General features: G+C 47.6%; 1 long non-coding RNA gene across 13 annotated transcripts in view; it reads left to right on the top strand.

Moving 5' to 3' along the window:
• The window catches only part of LOC102126503 (uncharacterized), a 53915-nt gene that overhangs the window by 19592 nt on the left and 17301 nt on the right, over positions 1-17022 (top strand). For 3 of the 13 annotated variants that reach the window (XR_012427499.1, XR_012427498.1, XR_010583328.2), the window contains exons 1-3: positions 2307-2585; positions 4819-4866; positions 7178-7235. The exons of 1 other annotated variant lie outside the window; for it this stretch is intronic. This is a non-coding gene — a long non-coding RNA (uncharacterized lncRNA). Of the gene's footprint in view, positions 1-2306; positions 2586-4818; positions 4867-6503; positions 6542-7177; positions 7236-12624; positions 12738-12945; positions 13149-17022 lie in introns of those variants that run through there. 9 more of the 13 variants (XR_012427502.1, XR_012427491.1, XR_012427494.1 and 6 more) reach the window with 6 other exon arrangements.

Below are 17022 nucleotides of genomic sequence, written 5' to 3'. Positions count from 1 at the left end.
CAGCCCGAGGGACAGACCTAGACTCCGTCTCAAAAAAAAAAAAAAAAAAAAAAAAAAAGATGCAGACAGACTGGGAAAGAAGGAAGTTTATTTCTGCAACCGGTTACGTGGAGAAGGGCCAAGTAACTCACCAGACCAACTCAAAGTTACAAGTTTTTTTCTAGTGCTTATAAACATCTTCAGCTCCATGCTATGGTGGGATTGCACCTACAAGCAGGAGTGTTGCATTCAACCAACATCTAATCTTTAACTAGGGTCTAGGGTCTGGAAAGATTTCTCTAGAGTCTTGGAAAGTTTCTCAATCTTAAGACAGGCTGAGGTGAATGCGTAAAAATGCTATTATTGGCCGGGCGCAGTGGCTCAAGCCTGTAATCCCAGCACTTTGGGAGGCCCAGGCGGGCGGATCACGAGGTAAGGAGATCGAGACCATCCTAGCTAACACGATGAAACCCCGTCTCTGCTAAAAATACAAAATAAATAAATAAATAAAAATAAAAAATAATTTAGCAGGGCATGGTGGCGGTCGCCTGTAGTCCCAGGTACTCGGACAGCTGAGGCAGGAGAATGGCGTGAACCCGGGAGGTGGAGCTTGCAGTGAACGGAGATCGTGCCCCTGCACTCCAGCCTGGGCGACAGAGCAAGACTCCGTCTCAAAAAAAAAAAAAAAAAGAATGCTATTATTCTATCAGACTTTAGGGTCTGAGAAGACTCCATCCCTGATACTCAGGCACCAGTTTCTCCATTTCTTTGACGTTTAACTTATGCTTTCATCAAAATTACAGTCAAGGGTTAGTGGAAACTGTTCTGGTTGCTAAAGGAAACCTGGCCTGCTACACTGCGACCGGAACTAAAGCCCACTATAGAACACTGAAAATACCTGCAAACACTGACTTTTAAATTACAGAAAATCAAGTTCATGCTCCCTCCCAGCTCTGTCCTCCGGAATTGCTAGTTAGAAACGTGCACATTGTCCTAGGTTCAGTTTTGCAAAGACGGAGCCTGTCAGCGAAAGCATTTGTTTGATTTCATGCATTAATGTTTCCTTTGTCCATTTCCGTTTGTTTGTTTGTTTGTTTATTTGAGATGGAGTTTCGATCCTCTTGCCCAGGCTGGAGCACAATGTCGCTAACTGCAATATCCGCCTCCCGGGTTCAAACGATTCTCCTGCCTCAGCCTCCCAAGTAGTTGGGATTACAGGCATGCGCCACCACGCCCGGCTGACTTTTGTAGTTTTAGTAGAGACGGGGTTTCACCATGTTGCCCAGGATGGTCTCGAACTCCTGAGCTCAGGCAATCCACCCACCTCGGTCTCCCTAAGTATTGGGATTACAGGCGTGAGCCACCGCGCGCGGCCTATTTTATTTTATTTTTATTTTATTTTAAGACGGAGTCTCACTCTGTCGCCCAGGCTGGAGCGCAGAGGCGCGATCTCGGCTCACTGCAACCTCCGCCTCCCCGGTGCAAGCGATTCTTGTGCCTCTTCCTCCTGAGTAGCTGGGATTATAGGCGCCCGCCACCACGCCTGGCTAATTTTAGTACTTTTAGTACAGACGGGGGTTTCATCATGTTGGCGGCCGGACTGGTCTCGAACTCCTAAGGTCAAGTGATCTGCCCGCCTCAGCCTCCCAAAGTGCTGGAACTACACGCGTGAGCCACCGCGCCCGGCCCCATTTCCTTTCTTTTATTTTATTGTTTTCAGACGGAGTTTCGCTGTTGCCGCCCAGGCTGGAGGGCAGTGGCGCGATCTCGGCTCACTGCAACCTCCACCTCCTGGGTTCAAGCGATTCTCCTGCATCAGCCTGCGGAGTAGCTGGGATTACAGGCACATGCCACCACGCCCGGCTACATTTCCTTTAGTCTATTTTTTTATAATTTACTAGCCTGTTTGTTGATAACAAGACTGGTGGTGCACAAGGTTGGGTCCTGGTGTTCATCGGGCGGCGGGCTTGGGCCAGGTGGGAGGGTCTCCACCACCTGGTGCAAATCTCCAAAGTGCAGGAAACACCATCAAGGGTGATTGTAAAGTTCTGGTTTGGCGCGGCGGGTAGGCGTTCCCACGCAGAAATGAGCACGAAAACTTTTGCTGTGGTTGTAGGCAGGTCGGCCCCAAGCGCTTCTTATTGGCTAATGTGGAGAGAACCTGCACACCCATTGGCTGAAATCTCCGTCTAATTGAGGCTGAGCGCTTCCCTTCCTACTGTGTTGCCTGGAAGCGAACTGTCCGCCTAGTAACATCTGATCGCGTTTCCAATTGGTCACCGTTTACGGAAGCCCGCCCTCCCTTTTCCGGAAGCCCCGCGGACGCTGGGGGCTGCAGGTGGAGTACAGGTGCACAGTGGGAAGTGTGATTGCGCAGAGTTGGGCTGTTCCGCCAAGCGCCCGCCGGACATGGGACGCTGGAGGGTCTGCGGCGTGAAGTCCTCGCCTTCAGCGTCCACGGCTGGGAAATTGGCTATCGCCACGGCGGGAACTAGGACTCTGGTTGCGTCCCGGCCCTTCCTCATCAGTCCACCGGACTCTTGGGCGCGCGCACTGGCGCGGGTGTAGTTTGCTCACCTCTGACCCGTATTGTCTTGAGATTAAAGGTAAAAACGGGGCTTTTTCAGCTCACTCGGGTAAAACGCCCTTGTATTTCTAGGCAGGTGTTTTGTTGCAGAACGCCGCGAGGGGAGGGAGTGACCGGCAGGTTGAGGTTTATTAAATAAAATACATTCCTGGTTTATATTATGTTTATAATGCACCCCAACCTTTAACAAATCTCACGTTTTGCCATTTGTATTCTTTAGTGGACTGTCTCTGATAAGGACAGCCAGTTAAAATGGCATTTTTTTTGTTGTTGCTAATTAAACCAATTTTTAGTTTTGGTGGTTGTCCTAACAGAAGCAACTTGTCAGGCTTTATAAAATCATATTTCTTTTCTTTTTTTTTTTTTTTTGAGGTGGAGTCTCGCTCTGTCGCCCAGGCTGGAGTGCAGTGGCCGGATCTCAGCTCACTGCAAGCTCCGTCTCCCGGGTTTACACCATTCTCCTGCCTCAGCCTCCCGAGTAGCTGGGACTACAGGCGCCCGCCACCTCGCCGGGCTAGTTTTTTGTATTTTTTAGTAGAGACGGGGTTTCACCGTGTTAGTCAGGATGGTCTCCATCTCCTGACCTCGCGATCCACCCGTCTCGGCCTCCCAAAGTGCTGGGATTACAGGCTTGAGCCACCGCGCCCGGCCTTATAAAATCATATATCTTGTGGGAAATTTCTTTGAAAGGCACAGCGAGTTAGTTTGGAATTGTTTAAAAGGAAGTAATTCCTGGTTTTGATATCTTAGTAGTATTTTCCCCAGTGTCTTTAAAATCTTATTTTTGGAGCACGTGTGTAGAGTAACTTTTATGAAAGAAACAACCAGTTAAGGAGGTTTTGGGATTTCCTTTATGAACTATAATACTGATTTTGATTATTTATTTATTTATTTATTTTGAGACGGAGTTTCGCTCTTGTTGCCCAGACTGGAAGGCAATGGTGCGATCTCGGCTCACTGCAACCTCTGCCTCCCCAGTTCAAGTGATTCTCCTGCCTCAGCCTCATGAGTAGCTGGGGTTATAGGCATGCGCCACCACGCCCGGCTAATTTTGTATTTTTAGTAGAGGTGAGGTTTCTCCATGTTGGTCAAGCTGGTCTCAAACTCCCGACCTCAGGTGATCTGCCTGCCTCGGCCTCCCAAAGTGCTAGGATTACAGGTGTGAGCCGCCGCACCTGGCCGATTTATATATATACATATAAATCACATTCCTCTAACCAAAATGGGGTGTTTCCTTCCATGTTGAATATAGGCTGTAGACCCCTCGGGTATGGGGCATTGTTAGCAGTGAGACCACAGCAGTTTTCATGTCATCTGACAACATCTCCAAATAGCCTTTGTGGTTGTCACTGCTTCCCAAGACAGTTCCAAGGAACAGTTCCCGGTGATGACTTGCTACTTGCTATTGTTACTTAATGTGTTGAGGTGGCTGTTACAGGCACTGTTACTATGGCAGAAATTAGACCAGAATTTAGTGGCTCAAATAATCATTTTATTATGTTTGTGGATTCTCATGCTCATAGTCAGGATTTGAGACAGGGCACAAGGGTAGCCCACTTGTCTCTGTTCCAGCACGGAAGACTCAACAGCTGGGATCTGGACGCATTTGGAGGCTTTTCCATCACAGCTGATACCTGGCTTGGGATGTTGGAAGATGGGGCTCAGCTGGGACTGAGTGCCTGCATGTAGTGTCTCCATATGGCCTTGACTTCCTTAGAGCCTGGCAGCCTCGGGATAGTCGGAATTCTGAGGTGGCACAGGGCTCCAGGGCGGATGCTGAGTGGTCTTTTATGAGGTAGCACAGCAAATCCACCCAGGATCGGGGAGACAGGACATCAATTCTGCCTCTCAAAGGGAGGAGTGGCAAGAAATGTTCAGCCATTATTTAAAACTACCACAGCAACACGCCTATGAATATATCAGAAAAATTAAAGTATCCTGATAGCTGCATTTCTAAGTAACTGGTCTCCTTTGAAATTCTATGAGTTGTGTTTTTTGTAGTTGATGGCATAATTCTGAGGAGGGGTCAAAGACTCTCCCGTATGTTAGAAGGGTCCTGCATAGAACAGGCGCACCCCCGCCCACTTCCCCCAGTGTTTGAAATGCACAGTGTTTGTTCTGGTTTATTGGTTAGGGCAGGACTTTCTCATTTGTTTTAGATCTAACAGCGGTTTAGAAATTGGCCTGTAACTTTTTTTTTTTTTTTGGCCTGATTCCTTCTGTTTCTACTGATACTGTTCTCACCTCAATAGGAATTGGGAGCTTCTTTTGCTATTCTTCTATCTTGGATGCATTGGAAGGTAAGTTTCCTTGTGAACCGTATTTTGGACTCACTTTGTAGGCTTTGCCAAATGGCCTTTTTACCCTCCTATCTTGCATTTTCTTTGGATAGTCTCATAGATTCTCAGGGATATTTCCGTATTTTACTATTCATGAGTTTAGAAGTGTGTTTACTTTCCTGAGTTTTCATTTTCTTCCTTTTCTTCTGTCGTATGTAATTTACAGAGCAAATACCCACCAGAGAGGATACTTAAGGGATGTGGAAAGTGAGTTTCTTTGCGCTTATCCAGTGAGGTTGATTTTCAGTCAATGAGCGTTCAGTATATGCCTGGACTCTAGCTTTATTTATTAGCTTTCTGATGCCGAACCCGTCGATGAACTTCTCTGTATATTTGATTCATCATGAAATGGTGACACCGAGGGTGGCTGATTTCCAGGTTTACATCAGTTGCCCCAGGGGAAGTGCCTGGCCCTTGTGTGGTTGTTGCTGCTCTAACTTTGCCCTGTTAATTGAAGAAATGCGGCTAGAAACACTTCCTGGGGTGTTGCTGGCATTTACCATCCTCACAGTTGACAGAGAAGCCCATATTTTCAGCCTGTTCCTCGGCTTTCTGTCATTTCTTTTTTTTTTTTTTTTTTTTTTTTTTTTTTTTTTTTTTTTTTTTTGAGACGGAGTCTCGCTCTGTTGCCCGGGCTGGAGTGCAGTGGCGCGATCTCGGCTCACTGCAAGCTCCGCCTCCTGGGTTGACGCCATTCTCCTGCCTCAGCCTCCCGAGTAGCTGGGACTACAGGCGCCCGCCGCCTCGCCCGGCTAATTTTTTGCATTTTTAGTAGAGACAGGGTTTCACCGTGTTAGCCAGGATGGTCTCGATCTCCTGACCTCGTGATCCGCCCGCCTCGGCCTCCCAAAGTGCTGGGATTACAGGCGTGAGCCACCGTGCCCGGCCGGCTTTCTGTCATTTCTAAACCATCTCACCCGACCTGGTGTAAGCTTCATTGTGTGTGAGTTTGCAGAGATGTAATTTGGGCCTACACATCTCCTCAAAGCCTAATGCCCACCTCCCACCTCCGGAAAAATCTGGAGCTCAGGACCCATCACCCTCCCCCGCCCACTGCACAACATGGTGGAAACCCCGCCCGGAGTTTGTATGATGGTGGCTTCTCTGGGGTCTTGTTCTCTGTGGGTCTGTCCTGCGCTATAGTGTGTGGAGCCGGGGGGATTTGCCCTGTGTTCCTGAAGGAGGGTCACAAGAACTTGTTGGGCAAATGGTCTGATACTTCTTTTTTTTTGGGGGGGGACAGAGTCTCGCTCTGTCTCCCAGGCTGGAGTTCCGTGGCACCGTGTCGGTTCACTGCAACCTCCGTCTCCTGGGTTCTAGCAATTCTCTTGCCTCAGCCTCCAGAGTAGCTGGGATTACAGGCACCCACTACCACGCCCAGCTAATTTTTAAAATATTTTTAGTAGAGACGGGGTTTCACCATGTTGGCCAGGCTGGTCTCGAACTCCTGACCTCAGGTGATCCGCCCGCCTAGGCCTCACCAAGTGCTGGGATTACGGGCGGGTGCCTGGCCAAGGGGCTGATATTTCTTAAGGGCTTCCCCCAAGAAGGAAGAAGCCAAACGTACTGAGGCAAATCTTGTTTACATATTCTTCTAGGTCCAGATTTTGAAGAAATCTCTCTAGAGGTTGAACAGGTGAGGCTCACCTTTCAATAGTTACACCAAGAAAGGCCTAGCTGGTGACTTAAGCTATGGTTTTGGGCTGCACGAGAGTGGTCAGGCGGACAGTGGGGAAGTCTACACATAACCCAAAGGGGAAAGAGAAAAGACCCCAAGAAATCAGGGCAAAGTCCCACAGTGTCTGTTTCTTGATGGTGTCACTGGCATGTGGGTTACCTTCCCACTGTGTCCCCCAAAGGACATGAGGCCATAGACTGCAGTGCCCGTGAACAGAGGAGCTGTGGGAGTGGTAGTTTGATCGCTCCCTTCAAACGCACACCCCGGTGTGTGCACGTCTCTTCTGATGCAGCGCCCCAATGGGTAAGCTCTGTGCTTCTCCACACAGTGGATTAAGAGTGGAAACCTTCTCTCTGTTTAGCGCTTGACGGTTTGGTTGTGACCTCAAGTCATGGTGATCAGAGCCAATGATCCTAACAGTTTAAAATTGTTGAGCTTGTGGGTAGGTTTTTGGGAGGTAGCATATGTGTTACCTGGTGTTTGTCATCTGCAGTGGTTTTGTTACTTTTTGCATAGACTGCGGAGAATGTTTACTAATTGCAGATGATAGAGAAATCAGCAGTCACTCTAAAATCCTCCCATTTCTTGGTCTAGAGCTGCTCCTGGATCCCGCAGCAGCGAGGAGACCTGAAGACCAGAGGAAACACAGCAAGTAGGCCCTTTAAACCACTCATCTGTGTTCTCTTCTAATTTATTCTGTTGTATTTTGTTTCCCTCATTTTAAGGGGTTAAAATCATCTTGTTCAGACCTCAGCATATAAAATGAACCATCTGTAGACTTTAGGCTCCAACCATACCCCAAGAGTTGTCTGGTTTGTTTTAAATTACTGCCAGGTTTCAATTGTAGATACCCCCGGAAGGAATATTCCAGATTCCCTGAGTAGTTTCCAGGTTAAAGTCCTATAGGCTTCTTCTGTTTTGAGGAGGAGTTCCTGTCAGAGAAGAACGTGATTTTGGATTTTTAACTTTAATGCTTGTGAAACGCTATAAAAAATAATTTTCTACCCCTAACTTTAAAGTACTGTTAGTGAGAAATTAACATTCCTTCAGGAGGGTTAAACTGCCATTTCAGTTACCCTAATTCCAGATGTTTTGGTTGTTACGACTCTCTAATGTTCATGAAGAAGTGTTTTATATTTTCCCTCAAGATTAATTTTCTTTTTTCTTTTTCTTCTTTTTTTTTTTTTTTTAAGGTGGAGTCTTGCTCTGTTGCCCAGTCTGGAGTGTAGTGTGGCAATCTTGGCTCACTGAAAGCTCTGCCTCCCGGGTTCACGCCATTCTCCCCCCTCAGCCCCCGGAGTAGCTGGGACTACAGGCTCCCGCCACCACGCCCGGCTAATTTTGTTTTTGCATTCTTAGTAGAGACAGAGTTTCACCATGTTAGCCAGGATGGGCTCGATCTCCTGACCTCATGATCCGCCCACCTCAGCCTCTCAAAGTGCTGGGATTACAGACATGAGCCACCGCGCCCGGCTGTTTTTTCATTTCTATTATGATTTGTTCTGTGGGTTGTCAGTGACTTAGTGGTATGTTTTTCACATGTTTATAAAGCTGAATAGTTCTGTATGTCAGCTCAGCACCCCTAGTGTCAGCCATGCTCCTCTCCTGCTGTGCATAGATGGGGCCTGTCCACACCCGAATCTCCTGGGTTCCCGCTGTCAGCACCTGAAGGTACCCACCAGATGTGTCTGTCACTTCCCTCCATCCACCTCTCTTGTGGTTCTCGTATTTCTGCCTCCCCAGAGACCATTTCTCTCTAGAGCAGTGGTTTCCAGTAGAAATACAATGCCAGACACATACGTCATTTTACATTTTCTAGTAGTCACTTTAGAAAAGTTAAAAAGAGGCTGGGCACGGTGAACCCAGAATGCAGACTTTGCAGTGAGCCAAGATTGCGCCACTGCATTCCAGCCTGGGCAACAGTGTGAGACTCCGTCTCAAAAAAAAAAAAAAAAAAAAAAGAAAAGTTACAAAGAAACAGGTGAAATTAGTTTTATTTCACCTAAAATGTTAGCATTATCCAAAATATCACTTCAACATCTTATCAAAATAAAAATTATTAATGAGATGGTTTACAGTCTTTTTTCTTGTTTTGAGACAGGGTCTTGCTTTGTTGCCCAGGCTGGAATGCAATGGCACCAGCATAGCTCACTGCAACCTCAAACTCCTGGGCTCAAGAGATCCTCCTGCCTCAGCCTTCCTAGTAGTTTGGATTACAGGCACACACCACCATGCCACGCCAATTTTTTTTTTTTTTTTTTTTTTAAAGACAAGGTCTTGCTCTGTCACCCAGGCTGGAGTGCGGTGGCACAATCTCGGCTCACTGCAGCCTCAGCCTCCGGGGCTGAAATCCTCCCACCTCAGCCTCCCAAGTAGCTGGGACCACAAACATGCACTACCACGCCTGACTAATTTTTGTATTTTTTTGTTAAGACAGGGTTTCGGCATGTTGTCCAGGCTGGTCTCGAACTCCAGAGCTCAAGTGATCCACCTACCTTGGCCTCTGCAAGTGCTGGGATTACCGGTGTGAGCCACTGCACTCGGCCTAATTTTTTTTTTTTCTGAAGAGATGAGGTCTTGCTATGTTGCCCAGACTGGTCTCAAACTCCTGGCTCAAGCAGTCCTTCCTCCTTGGCCTTCCAAAGTGCTGGGATTACAGATGTGAGCCACCACACATGCCCATTCTTTCTTTTATACTGAGTATTCAGAATTTTTTTATTTTTTTATTTTTTTTTTTTTTAATTTTTTTATTTTTATTTTTTTTTTTTGAGACGGAGTCTCGCTCTGTCACCCAGGCTGGAGTGCAGTGGCCGGATCTCAGCTCACTGCAAGCTCCTCCTCTCGGGTTCACGCCATTCTCCTGCCTCAGCCTCCCGAGTAGCTGGGACTACAGGCACCCGCCACTTCGCCCGGCTAGTTTTTTGTATTTTTTAGTAGAGACGGGGTTTCACCGTATTAGCCAGGATGGTCTCGATCTCCTGACCTCATGATCCGCCCATCTCGGCCTCCCAAAGTGCTGGGATTACAGGCTTGAGCCACCGCGCCCGGCCCAGAATTTTTTTAAAATGTGTTTTCCATTTACAGCATTTCTCAGGTTGAACTAGCCATCTTCCAAGTGCTCAGCAGCCACGTGTGGCAAGTGGCTGCCTTGTTGGACAGCACAGCTCTGGAGGGTGATTTTACGTACATCCCCACTGCTCTCTGCCTCCTTTATTCCTGTCCACCCCACACTCCTGCAGTCTGTGACTATCACGTCCCTCTCCCCTCTCTTCCTGTCTCTTGTAATCCTTTAATATGGAGAATTATTTCCAATTCCGTAACATCCTGCCTTGATTTTTTTCTGTCTTACATTCAAGGTCACAGTTTTCCTCTCACCCTCATTTCCGTCTTTTCCCATACGATGTGACGTGTCTTTTTGTCTTGGTTGGGCATTTATTTGCAATACAAGAATGATTGTTTTCTTGATACATTAGTGACTTACATACTTTTCATGTTTTTTGAGTACCTCTTTCTTGACAGAATTTCAAATTAATTCTTGAGTTAAACTCTAGAAAGCTTTTTTTTTGAGACGGAGTCTTGCTCTGGCACCCAGGCTGGAGTGCAGTGGCGCGATCTCAGCTCACTTCAACCTCTGCCTTCCAGATTCAAGTGATTCTCCTGCCTCAGCCTCCCGAGTAGCTGGGATTACAGATGTTCACCACCACGCCTGGCTAATTTTTGTCTTTTTAGTAGAGACAGAATTTTGCCATTTTGGCTAGGCTGGTCTTGAACTCCTGACCTCAGGTGATCTGCCTGCCTCAGCCTCCCAAAGTGCTGGGATTATAGGGGTGAGCCACCATGCCCAACCTAGAAAGCTTATTTTATTTTATTATTATAATTTTTTTGAGATGGAGTCTCGTTCTATCGCCCAGGCTGCAGTACAATGGCGTGCCTCAGATCCCTGCAACCTCTGCCTCCTGGGTTCAGGCAGTTTTCCCTGCCTCAGCTTCTCAAGTAGCTGGGATTATAGGTGCCCACCACCATCCCCAGCTCATTTTTGTATTTTTAGTAGAGATGGGGTTTCACCATGTTGGCCAGGCTGGTCTCAAACTCCTGACCTCAGGTGATCCGCCCACCTTGACCTCCCAAAGTGTGAGATTACAGGCGTGAGCCACTACACCCAGTCAGAAAGCTTATTTTAAAAGGTGTATATAGAGCCCCTTATGTTTCTGCTTGATTTTTAAAATAACATATTTAGGTCTATATATTTTAGGATGTGAGATCTCACTGTATGTGTTGCTTTGCATCATTGAACATTTTTGGTAATTATTTTTATTTTCTATGTATTTTAGATATTTCATTAAACTAATACAGAATTTCATATTCAAGGCCAGGCGTAGTGGCTCATGCCTGTTATTCCAGCACTTTGGGAGGCCGAGGCGGGCAGATCACCTGAGGTCAGGGGTTCGAGACCATCCTGGCCAACATGGGAAAAGCCCATCTCTACTACAAATACAAAATTAGCCGGGTGTTGTGGTGCATGCCTGTAATCCCAGCTACTTGGGGGGCTGAGGCAAGAGATTCGATTTAACCTGGAGGCGGAGGTTGCAGTGAGCGGAGATCTCGCCACTTCACTCCAGCCTGGACCACAGAGCAAAACTCCTCAAAAAAAAAAATAATTTAATATTCGCTCATATCAAAAATGAAAATTTATGTTTACAAATTTCTATCTGATTATTTTAATGTAGGAAAGGTTCATAAGAAATGGGTGTAGTGGCCGGGCGCGGTGGCTCACGCCTGTAATCCCAGCACTTTGGGAGGCCGAGGCGGGCGGATCACAAGGTCAGGAGATCGAGACCACGGTGAAACCCCGTCTCTACTAAAAATACAAAAAATTAGCCGGGCGCGGTTGTGGGCGCCTGTAGTCCCAGCTACTCGGGAGGCTGAGGCAGGAGAATGGCGTGAACCCGGGAGGCGGAGCTTGCAGTGAGCCGAGATCGCGCCACTGCACTCCAGCCTGGGCGACAGAGCGAGACTCCATCTCAAAAAAAAAAAAAAAAGAAAAAAGAAATGGGTGTAGTGACTCTGTTCTTTCCTATGCTCGAATGGAAAATGATGAGGGGACACGATGTTAGAGCTGCAGGGAGAAGGGGTGGAAAAGAGGGATTCCGGAGTGCCAGGCACGCAGATTTTCTGGAAGGTTTCCATGAGGACTGCTGTGGTTTGAGTGTGTTCCCCGAAGTTCATGTGTGGGAAACTCAACCCCTAAGGCAGCAGCGATGACCAGTGCAGCCTTCAAGAGGTGATTAGGTGGTGAAGGCTCCGCCCTCACGAATGGATGAAGCAGAGTGGGTTAGATGTCTTGGGAGTGGGTTCCTGGTAAAAGGATGAGGTTGGCTTCCTCCCTTTCTCTCCCTTTCTCCCTCTCACATGTGGTCACTCTCTTGTCCTTCCACCTTCCACCATAGGACAGCACAGCAAGACCTTCCCCAGATGCAGGCCCCTCACTTTCCCAGTGTCCAGAACCATAAACCAAGTGAACTTTTGCTTATAAATCACCCAGTCTGTGGTATTCTGTTACAGCAACACAAACGGACTAAGACAGGGACACTCAGTGGGCTCTTCTCTCTGCTTGATGGAGCTCTCCCTGCATGGCACCTTGTATTTGTAGACATGATGCTGTAAATGCTCTTTGAGAGCCTTGAAGGCTTTTATGTTTGAGGAGTTTACAGAGAAGCCCCTACAGGCTTCAGGTCCCTTCTTCTGTTGCTGTTTGCTCCTTAGTACCTCCCCTAACCTGGTGTTAAATTAGGTCATAGTGTGGTCCTTGGGCCAACAGTATCAGTAGCCCTGAAAATCATGCTGGAAATACAGGTTCACAGGCTGCTCCCCAGAATACTGAAGCAGAAACTCTAGGGGTGAGACCCAACAATCTGTATTTAACAAGCCCCCAGGTGAGTCTGATGCACACAGAAACGTGAGCTGCGGCGTTAGATGGTGTTGAGTTCATGCCAACCGAATCACTGACACACACGTCTGTTCACTGCTTGGTCTTTGCACAGTCCCTGGATCCTCCTGAAATCCCCAATCCCTGTTGCTCCCTCGGGGAGGTTTCTAGTCCCTCTGACTTGAAGCATGGCTTTCAGAGCCCGGCGCCACCCAGCTTGGGTATCTGGTGAGTTCTGTGGTCTGCACGTCCATGTTTGTGACATTCTGGGAAGGGTGGCCCAGGCTGTGATTTGCCATCTACTGCTGCGGGCTATGCATGGTATTCAGAAGGGAGGGGAGATGCCGTGTGCGTGTTCTGAAGGGTTTCCCACTGCACAGACCAACCCTCTCCGTAACTATTTGATTTTTACTTTATCTCCTTGTTGACTTCACAGTGTCAGTGCAGTTTGTGTAATCATCTCTACGGGGTGATGCAGGCAGATATAAAGTCTGCACGTGTGGCCAAACTCTCCATATCATGTCATTTATTGTCCATCATTACATGTCTATGGTGTCTCGCTCATTTCTCTCATTTTCTGTCATTTTACCTACTTTTACCTGAAGTACAATGACTATTTAATAACTATTATTTCATTTCAATATACCTCTATGGTATTTTTTCACCTCACATTGGACCTTCCTCCCTCACTGGACTTCAATGGTGGGACCTGCAGGTCTCAGGCCTTCTGGGATGTCCCAGTTTTACTTGAATGTTCTCTCTGGCCGGCTCAGGCCGGAGCAGTGGGTGTTGGCGCCACCCTGTGGCTATAGGTGATAAGCCGGCTGTTGTTGACTGATCCCTGTCTTACCTTGAACCCTGGAGTTCTCACATGCGTGGATTTAAACGCTGTGTCTTTCTAAGGGCAGATTGTGCCCATTTTCCTTCTCTCCCTCCCAAGGTACTGTTTCCTGTGTTTATTGACTCCCCGTTTTTTTTTTTTTTAAAGATATATATATATAGATAGATGAATTAGATTGTACCCCATAAATTGCATGTTTTAAAAATACTTCAGGCCGGGCGCGGTGGCTCAAGCCTGTAATCCCAGCACTTTGGGAGGCCGAGACGGGCGGATCACGAGGTCAGGAGATCGAGACCAGCCTGGCTAGCACGGTGAAACCCCGTCTCTACTAAAAAATACAAAGGACTAGCCGGGCGCGGTGGTGGGCGCCTGTAGTCCCAACTACTCGGGAGGCTGAGGCAGGAGAATGGTGTGAACCCGGGAGGCGGAGCTTGCAGTGAGCTGAGATCCGGCCACTGCACTCCAGCCTGGGCGGCAGAGCGAGACTCCGTCTCAAAAAAAAAAAAATAAAATAAAAATAAAAAATAAATAAAAATACTTCAAAGAATCGTTTTTCATTTTTTTCTTGCTGATTTTTACCTATCTTCTAAATTGTATATGGGGTATAAAATGATGTGATTTTTCAATGCAGTGTGGAATAAGAATCAAATTAATCTATCCGTTACCTCAAATCCTTGACTTTTTTTTGTGGTGAGAATGCTGTTTATCACTTTCACTCATCAGCTCCTGATGTCTTCCATGCCAGGGACAGAAAAGGCTCCACACTTGACTTTCCCTCCTGTTTTCTTTTTTTTTTTTTTTTTTGAGACGGAGTCTTGCTCGGTTGCCCAGGCTGGAGTGCAGTGGCCGGATCTCAGCTCACTGCAAGCTACGCCTCCCGGGTTCACGCCATTCTCCTGCCTCAGCCTCCCGAGTAGCTGGGACTACAGGCGCCCGCCACCTCGCCCGGCTAGTTTTTTGTATATTTTAGTAGAGACGGGGTTTCACCGTGTTAGCCAGGATGGTCTCGATCTCCTGACCTCGTGATCCGCCCATCTCGGCCTCCCAAAGTGCTGGGATTACAGGCTTGAGCCACCGCGCCCGGCCTGCCCTCCTGTTTTCTTATCGCCGTCAACCCCTGAACGTGCCCTCCGGGATTGTCTTCTCTACCTTCTCCACCTAGCCCGATCCTTGTGCGTCTAGCTTCCTCTCAGGGACTGTCCTTAGGGAGTGACTTTATGCACAGACTTCACATGCTCTTCCTGCCTCCTTCATCCCCATAAGCCCCCATCCTAGCCCCATCTGATTATTTCTTCCCCCTCTCATTTCCTGTAATGCTGTTGGTTTTCTAACCTGAAGGGTAACTGCTTACTCCTTAGTTTTTTGCCGTAATTTCTAAATCTTAGGCTACTTTCAGGCTAAAAGTTTTCCTCCAGCCGTGGTTTTAGTCTCATTCTATAAGTCTTGGTAGGTAGTTTATTCATTGGAAATTTTTTGTTTGTTTTTGAGACAGAGTCTTGCTCTATCACCCAGGCTGGAGTGCAGTGGTGCCATCTCGGCTCACTGCAACCTCCGCCTCCTGGGCTCAAGCAATTCTCTTGCCTCAGCCTCCCAAGTAGCTGGGATTATGGATGCGCGCCACCACACCCAGCTAATTTTTGTATTTTTAGTAGAGATTGGGTTTCACCATGTCAGCCAGGTTGGTCTCGAACTCCTGACCTGAAGTGATCTGCCCGCCTCGGCCTCCCAAAATACTGGGATTACAGGCATGAGTCACCGCACCCCGCCCCTTGGCACTATATTTAAGTGATATTTTTGGACACTGAGGTAGCCTCATTCCACAGGTTTAGATCTGAAGCATTTTCACTATTGCTTCTTCCCATGTATCTCCTGGTTTGCAGGTCAGTTTCTTCTTTGAACTCATCAGTGACACATTGGTTTATATGGCTTTTAATTTTTTTTTTTTTTTTTTTTTTTTTTTTTTTTTTTGAGACGGAGTCTCGCTCTGTCGCCCAGGCTGGAGTGCAGTGGCGCGATTTCGGCTCACTGCAAGCTCCGCCTCCCGGGTTTACGCCATTCTCCTGCCTCAGCCTCCCGAGTAGCTGGGACTACAGGCGCCCGCCACCTCGCCCAGCTAGTTTTTTGTAGTTTTAGTACAGACGGGGTTTCACTGTGTTAGCCAGGATGGTCTCGATCTCCTGACTTCGTGATCCACCCGTCTCGGCCTCCCAAAGTGCTGGGATTACAGGCTTGCGCCACCGCGCCCGGCCTATATGGCTTTTAATTTCAAAAAATATTTTTAAAATTTATTTTTGCTGATTTTTATCTATGTTAATTTTAACTAGACATATTCCCTGCATGGGCACCACTATTTTTTTTCACTGTTTATAATTTAGGTGGATTTTCACATCTCAAGCCAGCTAAGAGTGTGGGAAATAGGACTCCTTAAAGCAGAGATATCACAAGTGATTCAGATTCATGAGGGTAACACATTTGAGGGTGTATCATTGTACCTGGCCCACAGCACTCAGTAACTGTCACCTTTATTTATTTATTTATTTATTTATTTTATTTTATTTTTTTTTGAGACGGAGTCTCGCTCTGTCACCCAGGCTGGAGTGCAGTGGCGCGATCTCGGCTCACTGCAAGCTCCGCCTCCTGGGTTTACGCCATTCTCCTGCCTCAGCCTCCTGAGTAGCTGGGACTACAGGCGCCCGCCACCGCGCCCGGCTAATTTTTTGTATTTTTAGTAGAGACGGGGTTTCACCGTGGTCTCGATCTCCTGACCTTGTGATCCGCCCGCCTCTGCCTCCCAAAGTGCTGGGATTACAGGCGTGAGCCACCGCGCCCGGCTGATTTATTTTTTTATTTGAGATGGAGTTTTGCTCTCCCGAGGCTGGAGTGCAGTGGCGTGATCTCTGCTTACTACTACCTCCGCCTCCCAGGTTCGAGTGATTCTCCTGCCTCAGCCTCTTGAGTAGCTGGGATTACAGGCACCCGCCACCACACCTGGCTAATTTTTATATTTTTAGTAGAGATGAGCTTTCACCACGTTGGCCAGGCTGGTCTTGAACCTCAAATGATCTGCCCGCCTTGGCCTCCCAAAGTGCTAGGATTACAGGCGTGAGCCACCGCGCCCAGCCTGTCACCTTGATTTAAATGAATGCAGCTTTCTTAGTGTCTTGATATTTGTGAATATCTGTGGAGTTTGATGCTGCTCCTTTTGCTGCTTGTTCTGTTTTTCCAGGGTCCCCTTATCACTTGGCCTCCTGTTATATTATGTTTGATTTATTACAGATACCCCATCAGCCTGGGTCTCTCTTTACAGCCTTTGTACACATGGGTCTCCACACAGGGATTTGGATTATTCCGGGATCCCACATCCTCACTGTCCCATCCCCTCCACGCCCCCCCCAATACCTTTCTGAAGTTTTCTAGTCCCTCCTTTTCGTTTGTGCTCCTTAAAGCCCAGTGCCATGCCTGACTTTGATTCCCACTGAGTTCTGTTACAAGCATTCTACATTTGTGGAAATGAAATCTTTGGCCAGGTCATTTACCTGGGCTGGAATAGGGTTCTCGACTGATCCTCCTTCCTAAACACCCACCCAATGGGAGAGGCTGATACTCAACATGCAAACCTTGTTTTTTACTTCTCCAGGAAAGGGGATGTTGGAAGACATTCTGGAACGGGTG

This window comes from Macaca fascicularis, chromosome 19 (genome assembly GCF_037993035.2).
Source record: "Macaca fascicularis isolate 582-1 chromosome 19, T2T-MFA8v1.1".
NCBI lineage: Eukaryota > Metazoa > Chordata > Mammalia > Primates > Cercopithecidae > Macaca > Macaca fascicularis.
This window is presented reverse-complemented; position numbering and strand designations above follow the sequence as displayed.